General features: G+C 40.7%; 1 long non-coding RNA gene across 1 annotated transcript; it reads left to right on the forward strand.

Annotated features, from left to right (window-relative positions):
• The first annotated feature begins 810 nt into the window (after nucleotides 1-810).
• On the forward strand, nucleotides 811-15866 carry LOC134525579 (uncharacterized). The gene is made up of 3 exons (XR_010073814.1): nucleotides 811-1066; nucleotides 2007-2295; nucleotides 15743-15866. It is a non-coding gene; the product is annotated as an uncharacterized LOC134525579 (long non-coding RNA).
• The last annotated feature ends 1287 nt before the right edge of the window (nucleotides 15867-17153 follow it).

The raw sequence follows: 17153 nt of genomic DNA on the forward strand, positions 1-17153 counted from the left end.
ATCAGTACAAATCCTGTGGCCGCTTACTAGCAACAGTGGTTTCACCATATACTAGGCTGCGGTACAGTCACTGAAACCTTCTTTAGAAAACCAAGGTAATGTAGAAAAAGGGAAGTAGCTAATTTCCTTTGTGAATTGCCTGTTTTCTTTACCATAGTTCTATATATCTTTCATTTGTAAGTGATTTTCAGGGGAGAAAAAGTACTTAAAAGGATGGCACAGGTATGAAGCTAGCCTGAGTACAAAACACAAAGAAATGCCTAACTCAGGTCTCAGAGGCATGGCAATGAGATTTAGAACAGCAAGAAAAGTCACTGCAACACTTCTCCTCACTTTTCCTTATGTTTATTCTTTGCAGGTTCCCAATCAGCTACACTTCTCTGGTTTCACTTGCGGGTGCTGCTCCCTGGTTTCACAGAGGTGCCACACAACATCAGAGATGTCTCCTGGGTAGTGCAGATCTTACTGGACCACCTTCACTCACTCCATTGAGCCAACCTTTCTAAATATGATTTTTTCATGTGTTCAAGTATAGCCCAGACCACATGAGTCCTGTCCCAGTCTGGCGAAGGGCCCACAGTACATATGGGGGCAGGATGCCCGTGGAAGAGACAGCAGGAAAAGCCATGAGCTGTGCCTGGCTTGCTTTAGGACTGCGGGCAGGCTACTGCAGACCAGAAAAGGCTGCAGGAGCCCAGGTGTGCCTAGAGGTGTTTTGAAACACAGGGAAATACTCCAGTACGTAAGAGCTTGCGTAAAAAATGATCATGTTGTAAACAGGGCTTGGGTGCAGGGAGCCAGCGGAAACAGCGACTGACCTTCCTCTTCCACTGCGCTGGCGTCCATAAACCCCGCTGCCATCAGCCTGAGCCACTAAGCCTGGCTTTTCTTCACACCCAGACATCGAATGCATAGCTGGCTGCCAGCTGGAGCTGCCATCGCCTGCGCTACCTTTAGCCTGTCTGCTGCTGAGCCACTGCACTCACCGGCTGACTGCGGCTCCGGACCGGGCAACGGGACCTTCCCTTTGACAAAGGTCATGGTACAGCACCTCCGGTACTGCCAGGTGGGTATGAAAAAAGGAGGCAGGACCAAGCATCAGCCCCCTGGGGAAGAGCCACAGGCAAAAAGCTCCCCAGAGGCTCAGCCCTTGAAGAGACCTTTGAATCAGGAGGGCATTGCAATTGCATGCTATTAATTTCCTACTCATCCCATTTCCATAATTGGAAGACAGATCTGTTGGCCCTTAATACGGATTTTTATGCTAATCCTTCGCAGAGACTAAGGCAGCTGTATAAATACTTTAGGTAGATGAAGGCAAAGGAACTGGTTTGGGAGAGATCCCTGGCAGAAAGAAGCTGCGTATTTCCTTGGCATTTATTTCATTTCCTACCTGGCATGTACTTAAGGACTAACAGGAAATAAACATAGTTATGGGAAGGAGCGGTTGACTGTGAAACTATTTAAAATTAATAGAGACTGCTTTTCATGGCCTTTTGTGAGACGTGAGTAACATTGTTGAGGCTTTCTGTATCCTCAGAAGGTCCATTTAGACTGAGAATTAACTCCCTGTGGTGTCATGGGCTTTAAAACCTCATCTCCAAACCTAGTGAATTACCAATTAAAAGCAGTAATGGCAATTGCAGCAAAGAAGCCATGACATGGAGTAATAAGATCTTTCTTGTTTAAAGAAGAAAATGAAAAGTGCATTTTCTTTCAAGAAATGGTGAATCTTAGTAAGGCATTAAGAATAGCTTACCTCAAGCTCCATGTGGAGCAGATGGAAAGAAAAATAATACTTAAGCTTTGGGAACGAGTCTCCTGTGGGGCTGGTCTGCTGGCAAGATCTAGTTCATTATCTGTGGAAATGTAAATGTTATGTCACCACTGCAGGGGAAAAAAGGAGTGAGCCTCCGTTTTAAAACACAGAGCCTTGCTTTTTCTCTAATCTAGCTGCAGTAAAACTAGCTGCAGTCTTTATTTCCTCTTATAATTTTTTCCTCCAGAATCCAAGCTCTTATATAAAGCAACAGGTTATGCTTCTGCACCTCTGCTGTGAAGAAAGTCTTCCTTAAAACCTTCCTTAAACCTGTCAAGGTTCCTCAGAGGGCAAGGACGTGGCCGTGTGCAGAAGATTTCCTGTTTTGAGCTCGGCTAACTGTATTCTGCAGGCTTTCCCTCGGCCACCTGTGTCTGACGCACAACCGAAGTACCGTGCATGATGACCATGCTGCTCCCAGTGGTCCACAAGCCTTTCTTTTGCAAATGGGCATCGCGAGACACACCACTGTCAAGGTATCTTGTACACAAAACATGAACTAAAGTAAGACTTGTGTTTTCTTGTCTCTTGCTCCAGTTCTTTGCCTGTAAGCTCTTTACCACAGTCTGTGCTTCACCGGCTTCAGAAAAAAAATAAATTATCATGTTGGTCTATCTGCTCCTGTAACTTACCCTACCAATGGCTGACAGTTAACTGTAAGTTAATGACCAATTTTGAAATGCAATAATCACTTCTCCCATGCTCTTATTTTAATTCACTATATTATGCAAAAAATCTGTCTTGCTGAATTTGTACATCATTTTCACAGGCAATCTGATGTAAATTTATCACGCTAAAATAAAAAACTAATAAACAAAATCTATTGCTGTATTAAAATTCAGACCAAAATTTCCTGATGTTGCAAGCATTAAATTTAAAGTTACTTCATAATGTTTTTCTGGTTTAATTACATGTGACACTGTTTAGGCAATTAATTTTCATTTCTCCAAGGCAGCCACGTTCATAAAAGAATGTTTATTATGGCCCCAACCTGGTGCCGTGCAGAATTGGAGGAAGACAGTGTGAATGACAATTGCAGTGTTACGCTTACAGGAAAACACTATAAATAGAGCAGCTGAACTCAGGGACACACCTGCTGCTGTGCCTTCAGAATTTAATCCTTCCACAAGGTGCTGAGCCCCATGAAGTAGAGAGCTCACAGAGATCGATAGGCACTAAGGTGATCCGTGACTATATCGCAGAGTGAGGCACAGGTGAGGGCAAAGCCAACGTTGCTGCAAAACCCCTGAAATGTGTTATTTTGAAGCATACTGAAACACTGTGTGCTGAACTCCATGGCACGGCTCACAGTGCTTCCTCCTCCACGCTAAGAACAGAAAAAGGCCAGAAGTCGGCTAGTGAACCACACCACTGTCTCCAGGGCAAAGCAAGCGGTGCATATATGTGAATTTCTCCCATAGTGCTTCCAAAAGCACCAGCTTTTCCCAAGAGTAAGCTCCCTCGGTAACTGCTAGAGCAGAAATTCCCTCAAAACTAATATTTAAAGCCACTATGCAGATCTCCATAGAAAAATCCCCATCTCAGTACCTGCAAAAGTTCAAGATGTTTTCTTGCCTGACAGTTTTTCAACTGGTACGTTGCACTCATGGTCTTCATTAGGATTTGTGAGTCTGCCCTTAAGCTTAAAGAAAAAACAATACCACGCACACACAAAAACACAAGAAATGGAAATTAAATAAAAATGTCAGGTGGTGTGAGAAAAGGGAAGCTGAAATGTGAAAAAGAGAAATTGGTGAAAGGGAAACATATATTACCTGCACTGTGTCTTCATCTCCTTTTTCTGTGTTTGCGTATGTGTATGACAAGATGATGTTAAGGACAAAGGATCGCAGAAATAAGACAAGAATAGAAAACTTCACTCACTGAATCCAACACCCTGCTCTCATAGATATTTATATCATTTCTTCCATAAACTTGTGAAACTCCCATCTGAAAACTCTCTAGGTTTCCCGTCACATTGCCTTGAGTAACTCACTTTTTCTGATTATCGGAAACATTCTGCTAGGTTTCAAGCCAAAATGTACTGTGCTAGTTTATATACATTTGTTTTTCTATAACCACTATTTTTCAGTGTTTCAGCCTTTTCCATCACATTCTTCTGTTCACTGTATTAAAAAGAAGCAATTATATCCCTTCAGGCCTTCCTATTGCAAGCTGAACAGAACTAAAGCTTACCTTCATGCTTTTTAAGAAAGGACAGTATAATTATTAGGAAGAGATACATATAGGACAAAATCCTCAGTTCTGCCTGGAATAATGGCAAAGCTATTATTTTATTAGGATCAGAATATTATCCATCACAGCCAGACAAATGGTCCATAAAACACTCATGGGTCAAATAATCAAAGAGGGACAAACCAGAGAGACTGTTAAACGCAGAGTAACATAGTGATGTTGTGTTTCGTAATTTCTAGGTGTATGAAAGGGGAAGCGTAATCAGGACTTCTCTGCTAAGTCAGAGGCTAAAACCTTTATGAATTATATGGGACGAGGAAGCTGTGAATGCTTTCTGTTAGGTTTTTCCCAGGATGGACTCAGGGTTGGAGCCTTTCATTCTCAAAAGATGAGGGATAGATACAGGTGGCTCTGGATGGAGACTATGGGCTGCCAGGCATGTGTGGGGCACACAACAATCACATTCGGTCTTAGGTTCGCACACACTTGAGCTACAGGCTACATAAATGCACCAAGTTCATCACTGTGCAAATATTCCACACATTTCAAAGATTTGTTGTATTTTCTGTTAGAAAAAAAAAAAAAAGGATTTTCAATACCTTAAACTTTTTGATTTGTAAAAAAGAACAGCTGGAAAATGCTTTGCTTCTCCCATAAAGTGAGGGTGGCATGTTCCAAAGAAAGAGTTGATAAATTATACCATGCAAATATTCCATAAATAATAACGGCAGCTCTCCAAATCTGGTTTCCTTTTCTTACAATTTCTCTGGCCTTTATTGCAGTAATACAGATTGTCACTAGGAACTGTAAATTCTCTCAGAAGCTTAAAGAGTGTCCAAGAGTTTTACAGTATTGATTGGAGGGATGATTCGGGGCCATCACTAGTATATCAAACCCAACAGCTGTTATACCTTCTATTGCTTGATGGGGTCCCGTGAAACCTACCTGGAAGTTTACGGAGTTCTCATTTCCTAAGATGGAAGAAATTGCATTTAGAAAAAACCCACAAGGGACTTACAAACTTGAGGAAATAGCACAGGTCAGGCAGTTAAGAAATAAAGCAAGAAAAGGTAGACATAAATAAAAAGCTGCTGGCAGAGCTGGGTGCTGTCGTGCTTCATTATCAGTTTCCCAGGGAAAAATATTTCTGTGCGGCGGGTCAGAGTTGAAGGAGGAAGAGAAGGCAGGTTGCTCTGACTGTCATCCCGTGAGTACGCCTGTGTCATCTCGATTTAAAATTAACATCATTTGGGGAGATTAACGTGTAAGATACACAGTGCTTCATGCTAATCAAAATATGTGAAGAAAATTAACACAAAGTCTTTAGTTCTCCTCGAGGGAAACACTTTTTAGCGTTGTTTCCAGTTGATTTAGCTTTTAAATGAGTAAGGTTATAATTGGTAATTAAGCTGGCTGCATTTTGGGCATACAAATGAAGATGAAAAGTGGAGTCGCAGCTTCTGAGGGGAAAATGAGAGTAAGCATATGGGAAGCAAATGAGGCTAATATGACACAATTCACAGCTTCATTAACATCAGCATGCAAGTCAGGCAGGCTCCCCTTGATGTTAACACTACGCTTGCTGAACTTCATCATCAGGTGACAAGTTCTGTAACAAGCCTAAAGAAAACAAAGAGGTAAAGAATAGTTACTAGATGAGAAAAAGCCTAAAAATAAGATACTCACAATCCTCACTCATATTCTGACATGCAAAGATGAGCCAGAGTCACACTATTGAGATGTGGAAGAAGATCTGGAACTCTGCAAAGCTTCGATGACATATGAATCTGGGTTGTGTCTGCTACAGTTATGAAGCAGCCACGGATATCGCTATTCCTTCTATTTCATACAATAAAACAATTTAATTTTCCAGCTTTGGTTGAATTTTATGTATTAACATACTGATTGAGAAGCCAGGTGACTTGCAGCTAGAATCGGGAAGCTCCCACACATACAAGTGACAGAGCATATAGAAAACTGGGAAAGATAACAACTGAATAGACTGCCAAACTTTGGGCCAAAACGGACTGAAATGAATAAGAGTATTTCCACTGGCTTCGTGAGATTTTAAATGAGTGGGACGTATGTGTCTCTGGCGGCACCAAAATCTGGGATACTCGCGATAGGAGAAGTCACTTCCCAATAGCAGACTGTGATCTTCACTTTCTTCCAGCTGTACCTTACTAGTCCTTCCGACTAAGTACTAGTAATTTTGGTTCATCCTACCTTTTTTCAGGCAAGTAGACCTCTCCAGATTTTGGCATTAATGTCTCTTGGATGCTTTTCCCAATGTGAGCAGTCAGGAACAGCTGCATTCTGGATGCCGCTATGTGCAAAACCTGTAGCAATTCAGCAGAAAAACACAGTGCCTTGGCCTCTCCTACACTCAGTAATAGTTTGATCCTACTTATGAAATAGATTTCTAAATGCTAGATCCAGAAAAGCTCCAGGTCAACAATCTTTTTCTGCTAGGTTTTTTTATAGCTTGTACAAAAATGTGCCCTAGATAAATATATCAGGAAGAATAGTGAATGAGTGAACTAGATTTTTAAAAAAAGCTCTAACCAGACATATTAAAACCTGTCAGAGCATCAGGCAGACTTGTGAAATGTCAGGTCTGAATCCTGCATGTCTTGTGAATATAAACTGCGTCGAAGTAAACCTGCACTGAAAAGTAAGAGAAGTTTCATTCGGATTTTGTTCACAGTCCTCAAAATTTCATTAAGCCAGTTGTTACCTTTCCCTTCAAAAAAAAAAAAAAAAAAAGAGTGGCAGTGCCATTTGACATACCCATTCACTAATTTACTTTGTCAACAAACATCCTAAGGAATAAATTTCAAATATTTTCTCATGGTAAGACCATTCCATATGTCTAGCATATATAATTCCACCTTTTTTTTTTTTTTGGTCCCAATAAAGCTATGCTTTAAGGTTTTTTTCGGTATGGGCAGGTGGGAGAGAGAAAGAGAGAGAGAGCAGCAAAGAGGGATGGGAGGTAGAGTAAGGAAGTCAGAGGAAGAAATAACGAAAATATCTCACCCCTGGACACGTTTGTGTCTGCTTTTTGCAGCCAGTGTCCTTGGCTGGCACAAAATTGACTGTCAATTAGTAGACATTGCATCACTGTGATGTAAGAGGTGGCCTTGAGGGTTGCAGAAAAAGTTAACAGGTTAGTAACTGCATTGCCAAAAGATACATCTGGTCACTTTATGCTTCAAATTACATGCCGATCTGGAAGGTCACATACTGTTTTATGGAAAAAGAGCCAGCGCTGCATGCTAGTTACTGTGCAGCTTGCTCAAGTAGGTCAGCGCTGCTGTGCTACTACTGCGGTGTGTCTGGCCTTTCCGTGGCTTTAATCCATAGAGCATAGCTTTTATTTACTGAAATATAACTTTATATGCGACGTATCTTTACAGATAGAAATCTCCTGTAGTTCCACCTACCTTTAAGTCTTCTGATGATCATGACAACCCAGCATTTGCAAACTTTTCTTCTTTTCTGAATGTTATAACGCGCGTCATAATAGCATGAAGTATTGTTATGCTTCTGATTCATCCATCCAAAGTGGCGTGCCTTTTAGGTTGTTACACAGAAGAAGGATCATTCAAACTATGCAGAAAATTAGCAATGATCTGGGATGATGGTAAATATCCTCATCAGATTGGCCACGTGTGAGTCACTGATCACAACGTGTAAAGTCTGAAATGCATGAAAAGCATAAAAATTGGTCTGCTGTCAATTATGTGGTGAAGTGACTGAATGCACTAGCCTTATTTATCTGATCTTTAACGGAGAAGTTTCCTATTCATGACATCAAGCATTATTAGGACATTCTGTATTTTGCAAATAGGCTACTGCAAATATCCAGCTATTGAGCGGACTCTTTTGGCTGCTTGTATATATGAACGGGCTGCCCTGGCTTGAAGATTAAACAAATAAACCAACAGAGGAAGCTGAGGGCAACTAGGCTGAAAAGGATGTTGAACTAATTGTTACTGCAGGCATTCCCTTACATAGACAGCTGTATATGTAGGTAACAATTTTTTAATTAAATTTCTACCCATCATAACATGTCCTGTATTATTTTGATGTACTTCGAGGCAACTTCTAAGATAATGACATTTTGGGGAATGAGGGTCACTTTTTTTTTTCCCAGGAATTCTGAAGCAGACAGAAAATGAATGACAATATAGTAGATACTGAGAGAATAAGCAGTACTGGGATGATACCTGATGGCTGAAAAAAATGTCAAACTACTGTCTTAAAATGCAGAGACAGGGAGCTTTGTGAAGCTTTTGTTCACGGAGCTTTTGTTTCCTCAAGAAACTTGGTGCTCATTCTGCCCTTCTCTGACAATTGGTGAGATGTCACTTGGAGAAATATGGCTCCCAGCTGGCTGCTCCCTGGCCAGGAAGAATAAAACAGCAAATCCCACCCTAGCATAGGTGTAATCACGCTTGCTTTATTTGAGGAGCTTTGATGCCGAGGGAAGTGGCGCTGGGTGGCAAACATTAAAGAGACGGCTTGGAGAAGCTGCATCACAGCAGCAGTTTGATCAGTGTAAGAAGGGGCCTTGGATCAAAGTTTTCCTCAGCATAAAAATGCTTACAACTTTGTTTAGCGACAAATGCTCCTATTCTCTGAAATATCTTTTTCCAACTGATGCGTATGTAGTGATACAGTTGTGTTCTAGAAAACTGATCTTTGATGACTGCTAATATGTAAATATAACATTTTTACGTAAATATTAATATTACATGCTTTACACATTATACAATAAACTATATTAGATAACAGACATTACATAAATAAATTTCTATTTTCCTTAATATTAATATGTAGCTATGAGACTAATATCAGCCTGACATCAATAATCAATTGAACTGGAACATGTAAACCTAAATCTTCATAACCCTGGGCTGTGTGCAAGCACTGGTATCAATGGATGTAAACATTGCCAAATTAAAACGGTACATTCAGCATTCACTCATTTTGCTGACGTGGCCTTTGGCACACAGTAGTGAAAAATGCCTTCGCAGTATTGTTTTTGTAGGCTGCCTACTATTCATTGTTTTATACTATCAGTTAATGTTTATAAGACAGCAAGTATGGTATGATGACCAGACAAGCAACATTCAAACACTGATAAAGTCCCGGGAATTTTGTAGTTTAAGTCCTTTGCTGGGGTTCCATGTACAAAGTAAGTGAAATCATCATCATTTTTGACACAATGCCAAACAATATCCAGAAGCTGAAAACAGGCATTTTAGACTAGAAATAATTTGCGCATTGTTAACAGTGATGAACAGACAGCTGGCCTGTTTCTAAGTGATAATTCTCTATAATCATGGGAAAATGGCCATCTTAATAAAAATTGATGGTCTTTCTAAAGCCCACAGGTCTAGCAACTAATCAATCCACGTGCTCGAGAAAAGCATTTCTGGATTTCATTCCCCAGCCTGGGCTATGCACAATGTCAGGCTGGACTACTGCAAACATCTTTCTGAAGATCCTACAGAGAACTGATCTGTCACCAACAGTGGGAATGACTTGTAGCTGATATTTCTCCAATGATCTGAGTATTGTTTTCCATATTCTAGACAGCCTGTGCTTTAAGGCATTATCTTCCAAAATCACTTGGTATGCAAGAATATTAAGCTTCTTAAGTGGTTAAGCAGACGTGTGATATTAGCTTTTCTAAAAAAATATAAAATTATCTTCCAAAAAAAGTGAGACTTACGTGATCTGGAAATCTATCAGTCTTAACGGTTTTAGTAGCCCTAAGTATAGTATTTAATATAATATTATAAATAGGGTATGGTGACCACCAGTGAAAGCATGTGAATGGTGCTATAACTTATGGCTAAGACAGTTGAGCATTAGCTAAGATAAGCAAAAGTTATAGCATCAGAAAATATCCGAGGTGAAAGACGAATGTGAGTTTAGGCTTCCCACAGGCCTAAGACAGATCAGAAGCAGCAGCCTGAAGGCCAAGTAGCAAATAAACTTGCCACCAGTTTGGCATAAGTGAATTTGCCTTATTTATATTCAGATAGAATCATAGAAAAGAATCATAGAATAGTTTGGGTTAGAAGGGACCTTTAAAGATCATCTAGTCCAACACCCTGCAATGAGCAGGGGCACCTTCAACTAGATCATGTTGCTCAGTGCCCCGTCCAACCTGACCTTGAATGTTTACAGGGATGGGGCATCTACCACTTCCCTGGGCAACCTGTTCCAGTGTTTCACAACCCTTATTGTAAAAAATTCCTTCCTTACATCTAGTATGAATCTACCCTCTTTTAGTTTAAAACTATTACACCTTGTCCTATCACAATAGGCCCTGCTAAAAAGTTTGTCCCCATCTTTCTTAAACCACAACCCTTGTTGTGGTTTAACCCCCACCACACATCTGCTCACTCATCCTCCTTTCCCACCACAAGGGAGAAAAGGAAAAAAAGGAGGTAAAAAGAAAAAAAATCATGGGTTGAGATAAAGACAGTTTAATAGAACACTATCAGAAAAGGAAAAATAACACTAATAAGAACACTAACAACAACAATTATAATAACACCAGACACTTACCGCCCAGTGAATTGGTACCATCCCGAGCAGTGATCGCAGGTTTCCACCCCCAACTGACCCTTATTATATAATGAGCATGACATCTAAGAAATGGAATTCATCTTTCTCTCTATTCTTCTATGGGAAGCTGAAAAAAAGTCCTTGAATAACTTCATACGGTTCACACGGGCCCACTTCTTGAGCTTGTCCAGGTCCCTCTGGATGGCATCCCTTCCCTCCAGTGTGTCAACCGCTCCACATAGCTTGGTGTCATCCACAAACTTGCTGAGGGTGCACTCGATCCCACCATCCACATTGCTGACAAAGATGTTAAAGAGCACTGGTCCCAGTACTGACCCCTGAGAAATGACACCTGTCACTGGTCGCCACTTGGACATCGAGCCATTGACCGCAACTCTTTGAGTGCGGCCATCCAACCAGTTCCTTATCCACCAAGTGATCCATCCATCAAACCCGTATCTCTGCAATTTAGAGACCAGGACGTCATGCGCGACAGTGTCAAATGCTTTGCACAAGTCCAGGTAGATGACATCAGTTGCTCTTTATCCACCAATGCTGTAACCCCTTTGTAGGCCATCAGATTTGTCAGGCACGATTTGCCCTTAGTGAAGCCATGTTGTCTGTCACCAATCTCCGTCTTATTTTCCATGTGCTTAGCATAGTTTCCAGGAGGATCTGCTCCACGATCTTGCCAGGCACAGAGGTGAGACTGGCTAGCCTGTAGTTCCCTGGGTCTTCCTTTTTTCCCTTTTTTGAAAATGGGGGTTATGTTTCTCCTTTTACAGTCAGCAGGAACTTCACTGGACTACCACAACTTCTCAAATATAATGGATAGTGGCTTGGCAACTTCATCTGCCGGTTCCCTCAGGATCTGTGGATGTATCTCATCAGGTTCCCAGGAACTTGTGCACCTTCAGGTTCCTTAAATAGTCTTAGATAGTATAATGATATCTGATCACTTTATATAAATTCAGATATTTTTATATTATTGATTAAAACAATATAAGGACAAGTGAAGCACCCCAAGTTTTCCTCTGTCCTTAAACCTATAGTTCATGCAGAGGTTCCCAACTGCAGATACCCAATCCTGGCTGATGCGTAGTCACTAAACTTAGAGAAATTAGATCAGATTTCTGTCCTAGAGGGTAATTTTCTTACCAGTGTTTTACCGCAATTAAAAATTTTATTTTACTGAATAATACAACTTTTACTTTACTCTTGACCTACTTTTATTGTTTCACTTTTTTCTTTCATTCTAATTTCACATAGTCATCATTTGTTTACATTTCGTAGTACTGAAGCACATGAATCTCTCATGACATATCTGTATCACTTAACTGTTTGTTTTCATCCTATTGCATGATTGTTAAGTGAAAATTTTTTCATCTGTTACCACAAGAGCCAGAGCTCTTCAGGGAAAGTTTCCAGGGCACATGTGATTTCCTAGTTAACTTCTGGGGACCAACAGATCAGAGTGCCTTACTGCATGTTTATAAATAGCTGTGGTGGTCTGGTCTGTTCAAAGAATGCATCTGGCTATTCATCCTCCATAACCCCTGTTTTAAATTTTTAGATCTTTCTCCAGTTTCAACCATATTTGTCAGAAAGACAAAAGTCTCAACATTTTTTTTCAAATTTAATGAAAGTGGGCACCTAGGGTGGAGAAGTCTTGACAATGCCCCTACACAGGAAAAGAGCACAGTGTGAGATTATAAAACTTTTATCAAGTACTAGAGATGGGTGAGGAGAGATGTTTCAAATGTTTGAACCCTAAGACAATCTTCCATATGACTTCATTCCTTCCTACACACCAGAATTTACTCACAAAGTAGAAAGCTGTAGGAAATTTCTTTAGTACCAATGCTCACAAAACTCTATGCTAATTCTATTTTCTGTATGAATGAAGTTTGAATGAATTCAGTATGAATCAAGTTTGGCAGTAAAGATGGTAGTTAGCAATCCATCTTTGGTCCAGTTATAAAAGCAAGTACCTTACCCAAATAGATCAAAAGTACAATGCAAGAAATAAGGCAAGTCTGTGATGTGACAAGACAAGCGGGTACAGTTATCTGTGCTGGGCTTTTCTTATCTCCTAAAAGTGTTCTCAGAGCTGTTCAAGAAGTGCAAGTGTTGCTACAGACTAAATCATTAAACTAGATGTTTCCAGCCTTCCTAACCTGAGGTATCTTTTGTTTTCTTCAGAAGTGAGTCTTGCACTTCATTGGATATACTTATTCTGAGTGTTTGCTCAACAAATAAAAATTTGCTCAACACAAGCCTAAGGCATGTGTTGAAGGATAAATTTAGCAGACATCACTTCAAAACAGTTGCATCCATGTGACACTCCGAAAATGACAAGGAAAATAGTAGGTGTCTGTTGCTGCTTCTGGGAGATAAATCAAATATTAATTTGGTTAGGAGGGCAAGACTGCTTAACATGGGATTTCTACTCCTGGATCACACTGCTACTTGAGGAGACAGCTGTATATGTAGTAACCAGAGCCCCTTCTCTGCTTTGGAGAACTCTGCAGAGCAAGAGCAGGGAGAGCTGGGAACTTGGCATCCCTGGTATCTGCAGTCTCTTCCCTGAGGCTATGATGGTCATGGTGATGGTCAGCAAATCTCTTCCCACAGGACTGTCAGACATTGCTCTTGGAGCTTCAAGGGAAAGGGTGACCACTAAGTTTCCTTTCCACACCACACATTCTCATTTGATCTTACTGTAGAGCCCTTCACCCTGTAAAACGGAGGGGATGGTCAAGCCCTGCACCATGCGTATCTTATTGCCAGGCACCTAACTGTGGCTTCTCAGCAGAAAGACAAATAGAGAGGCATCTCCAGAATAAGGTTCAGATGAATCCAGATTTCTGTAGTTGTATTTTAAAAAAATAAATAAAAAAATAAACCAACAGAATGCTGTTTAAAGGTATTCTAGGGTTAAAAAAGAAACAGACATAATGCTCACTAAATAGAACCAGCAGGCATCTGATTTGAAATGGGATTAGTTCCCCAGTCCTGCTGTGCTGTTCTCATGTGCATGGATGGATTAACAAAACAGGTTGGGTTTGAGGGGTTTTTTTCCTCATTTCAGTTCACGACGATCATTCACTACTTTTTCCTCACTTTGCTGACTAAAACTTTTAATGAATCCATCAATGAAAACTAGGCCACCATCAACAATGAGCCTAATACTAACTGACACTCTTTGGAGATTAAGGCTCAGCCTGTATATACAGTGATGTGTCATTTTAATTTTAATTAAGTAAAAAGACACAACTAAACACAACCTTTACTTCTCATTAAATTTAACAGAGACAACATGTATATTGGGCAGCTGCATGGGGCACCATCTGCATTTTTTCAGAGGCTGATAGATTGAATCTATAGGATAAAAATCTAGCATGTTGAAGCATTGGGGTTAGGAAAGCCAACAACCACCTGGAGTTGAATCCAGTGAGGGATGTGAAGGACAAGAAGAAGAGATTCTTCAGATACATCAGCAGCAGAAAGAAGACCAGGGAAAATGTGGGCCCACTACTTAATGGGGCAGGGGATCCGGTGACAAAGGACATGGAAAAGGCCATGGCATGCAATGCCTTTGAGTACCAGTAAAGACCAGCCTGCAGGAATCCTGGGCCCATGAGACTAGTGAGAAAGTCTAAAGTAAGGAGGACTTAACCCTCATTGGAGGAGAATCAGGTTAAGGAGCACATAAACAACCCGAACATACCCAAGTCCGTGCAACCTGATGGGATGCCCTCATGACGGCTGAGGTAGCTGGTCCATGTCACTGTGAGGCCAATCTCAATCGTCTTTGAAAAGTTGTGGCAATTAGGAGAGGTTTCTGAGGACTGGAAGAAAGCAGATGTCACCCCTATCTTCAAGGAGGGCCAGAAAGAGCATCAAGAGAACTACAGGCTGGTCAGCCTCACCTCGATCTCTGGGAAAGTGGTGGGACAAATGGGTACTAACTGAAATAGGGGAAATTCCACTGAAACATAAGGAAAACCTTTTTTTTTACTGTGAGGGTGGTCGAACACTGGCACAGGATGCCCAGACAGGCTGTGGACTCTCCATCCCCGGAGATATTTAAAACCCAGCGGGACATGGCCCCAAGCAACCTGCTCTGACTGACCCTGCTCTGTGCAGGGGTTGGACCAGGCCATCTCCCGAGGTGCCTTCCTGCCTCAGCCAGTCCCTGGCTGTGTATGTTTTAGACTAGAAATATTGCAGTGTGTGTTGTACCCTGAGGACTCTAAAATTGACAGCCCACACCTCTTGCACAAATTGTCTTGATGGGGTTTTGCGCTCTCACTTTCCATCTTCTCCTGCGTTTAGGCATCTAGACTGAATTAGTGGTGGTCTTTTCTACCATTGTGGTATGGCACTAACTCTTCCTCCTGATAATGCCAGTAGTTTCTGAGTGTACAGCTAGTGCAAATGCACCAAAACATACCCATCAGAGCTGAAAGAAGGCAAGACTAAACCAAGAATCTGGACATAGTGATCCTAACAGCCGTGCTGCAGTGAAACTCTTTATGCATAGACAAAAAAATCTTTGTAACAGGGAACCTCAGTGAAGCCAGCATTCCGGTAGGTTCACCATCTGCACTAGCGCAAATTCATATTGCTGCAAAAGTGCTGCTTGCTTCTGCAAGTACATTTCTTCTGATGCCCTATTGATTTTTTCATTGAAGCAATAACTTCTAAGTATGTGTGTGTTTGTGTATATATATATTTATAAGCATATAAATGGTGATAGCGACAAGAGGCAGGAGCAGCAACAGTGTGGCCGGATAAATGAGTTTCCAAAGAGTGTCACTGGACAAATGAGTTTCCAAAGAGCATGTTTCTGCTGCTGCATTAATTGGAATTAGTGTCGCAGAGAACAATTTAGGTCCTTCAATCGGCTATAAATTTCTTGAGGCGAGTACTACCATCCTACCATTGTAGAATTAGTATCATCAGAATACATAGTGTGGAGAAGAAACAATTCAAACAATGGCATTCAAAAGAGAAAGTGATTCCTATTTTTGACAAGTTTCACTAAATGTTTTTAGTATGTTGTACAATTTTACACTGGTAGTTTATTTTTCTGTGTTTTTTTTCTTTTTCTTTTTTTTTTTTTTTGGTCTACAGAATTTTAATTCTAGGAAACAAAGGGAGGAAGGAACCACTTAACGGATCAGCCCCTTCTGATATCCTGTTAAAGTGTAGTTTCAGGATTAAAAAAAAAAAAACAAATGGGAGGACAGTAGCATGAAGATGCCATTCTCCTTGTGTTGGCTACTACAGAAGAGTGTAATATGAAGACAGAACATTCTGTATTCTAATAGCCGAACTAATGCTATCAGTTCTGCAGATAAGAATAAAGCATTTGCTCTTAATAAAGCATTTATTCTTAAAACACCTACATACTTCAGAAGCCACACCTTAATCTGTATAGTAAATAGTGATACATATCTTTCTGCTTTCTCAGACAGGTAACTATCTTGTGTGTTTTTCAGGTTGATATTTCAACACGTGGAAAGCCATTAAAGACCATGAATGTTTCATAATGCTGTAGGTATATATGAAGGTTTCGTAATGCTGCATTGACGTTGTTATAACATATAATTATAAAAATTCTCCTTATCAAAAATCAGGGCTTTCTGTGCTACTCAGTGGTCCTCACGTTTGGGGAGCCAGTGACACTCTGGCACTTCCCAAAATTTCTCACATAATATTTAGGTACCAATAAGCCAAAACTTTAATGAAACTTTTACTCAAGCAACATGAGACTGCAGACTACTTAAGATGGTTTTCAGCAGACCACAGTTTGGCAACTGTAAGGCTTTGACAACAACTGCATAAGTGATTGCAATAAAAAGAAGACTAGAGTTTATAGGTTTGCAAAAATACAAGGAGTAGAACAACTGGGTAAATAACATTGGCGAAGAGAACGAAGGGTACAGAGCACAATGACTACATTTTACATGTTCAGCTCTGGGCAACAGCTCTAGGCAACAACGCAGAAATAAGTCTTGGGTGAGACAACAGCATGAATTAATTCCTTTAAAATTTGCAAGGAACTTCCAGCAAAGGAGGAGGTATTTTGTAAAAAGGCCAAAGGTGATGGTGTGAGAAATACACTAATGAGACAGTGAAGGCTAGTATTACTGACAGATAGTACGTGAGGGCTGATACTCAATGCGACATTAAAGCTGATTCAGTGCAGGGTCAATTGATCAGAAACTTTGAAGAGGACAATGAGTTTGCCTTTGAGGCTGCTGAAACGGAAAGCCAGGAGAGAGACATAGACATTATGTCAGCAAGGAAGATAATCCTCACAGCGCAATTCCGAATGAGCTTTTGGAGAACACAGTGCAAGTCCCAGGAGTTAGAGAGAGAAGTTGGTAATAGCCGAGGTGTGAAGTGACAGGGGCACTGCCAGTCAACAAGGCTGAATCTCCTAATTGACACGTAGGAAGAAACAAGATACTACAGGCACAGTTTTCATGTATAGATGCAGCGGTATGCAAATTTAAGGCCTAAATGCCTGAAAGGGAGC

Source organism: Chroicocephalus ridibundus, chromosome 1 (assembly GCF_963924245.1).
Source record: "Chroicocephalus ridibundus chromosome 1, bChrRid1.1, whole genome shotgun sequence".
Lineage (NCBI taxonomy): Eukaryota > Metazoa > Chordata > Aves > Charadriiformes > Laridae > Chroicocephalus > Chroicocephalus ridibundus.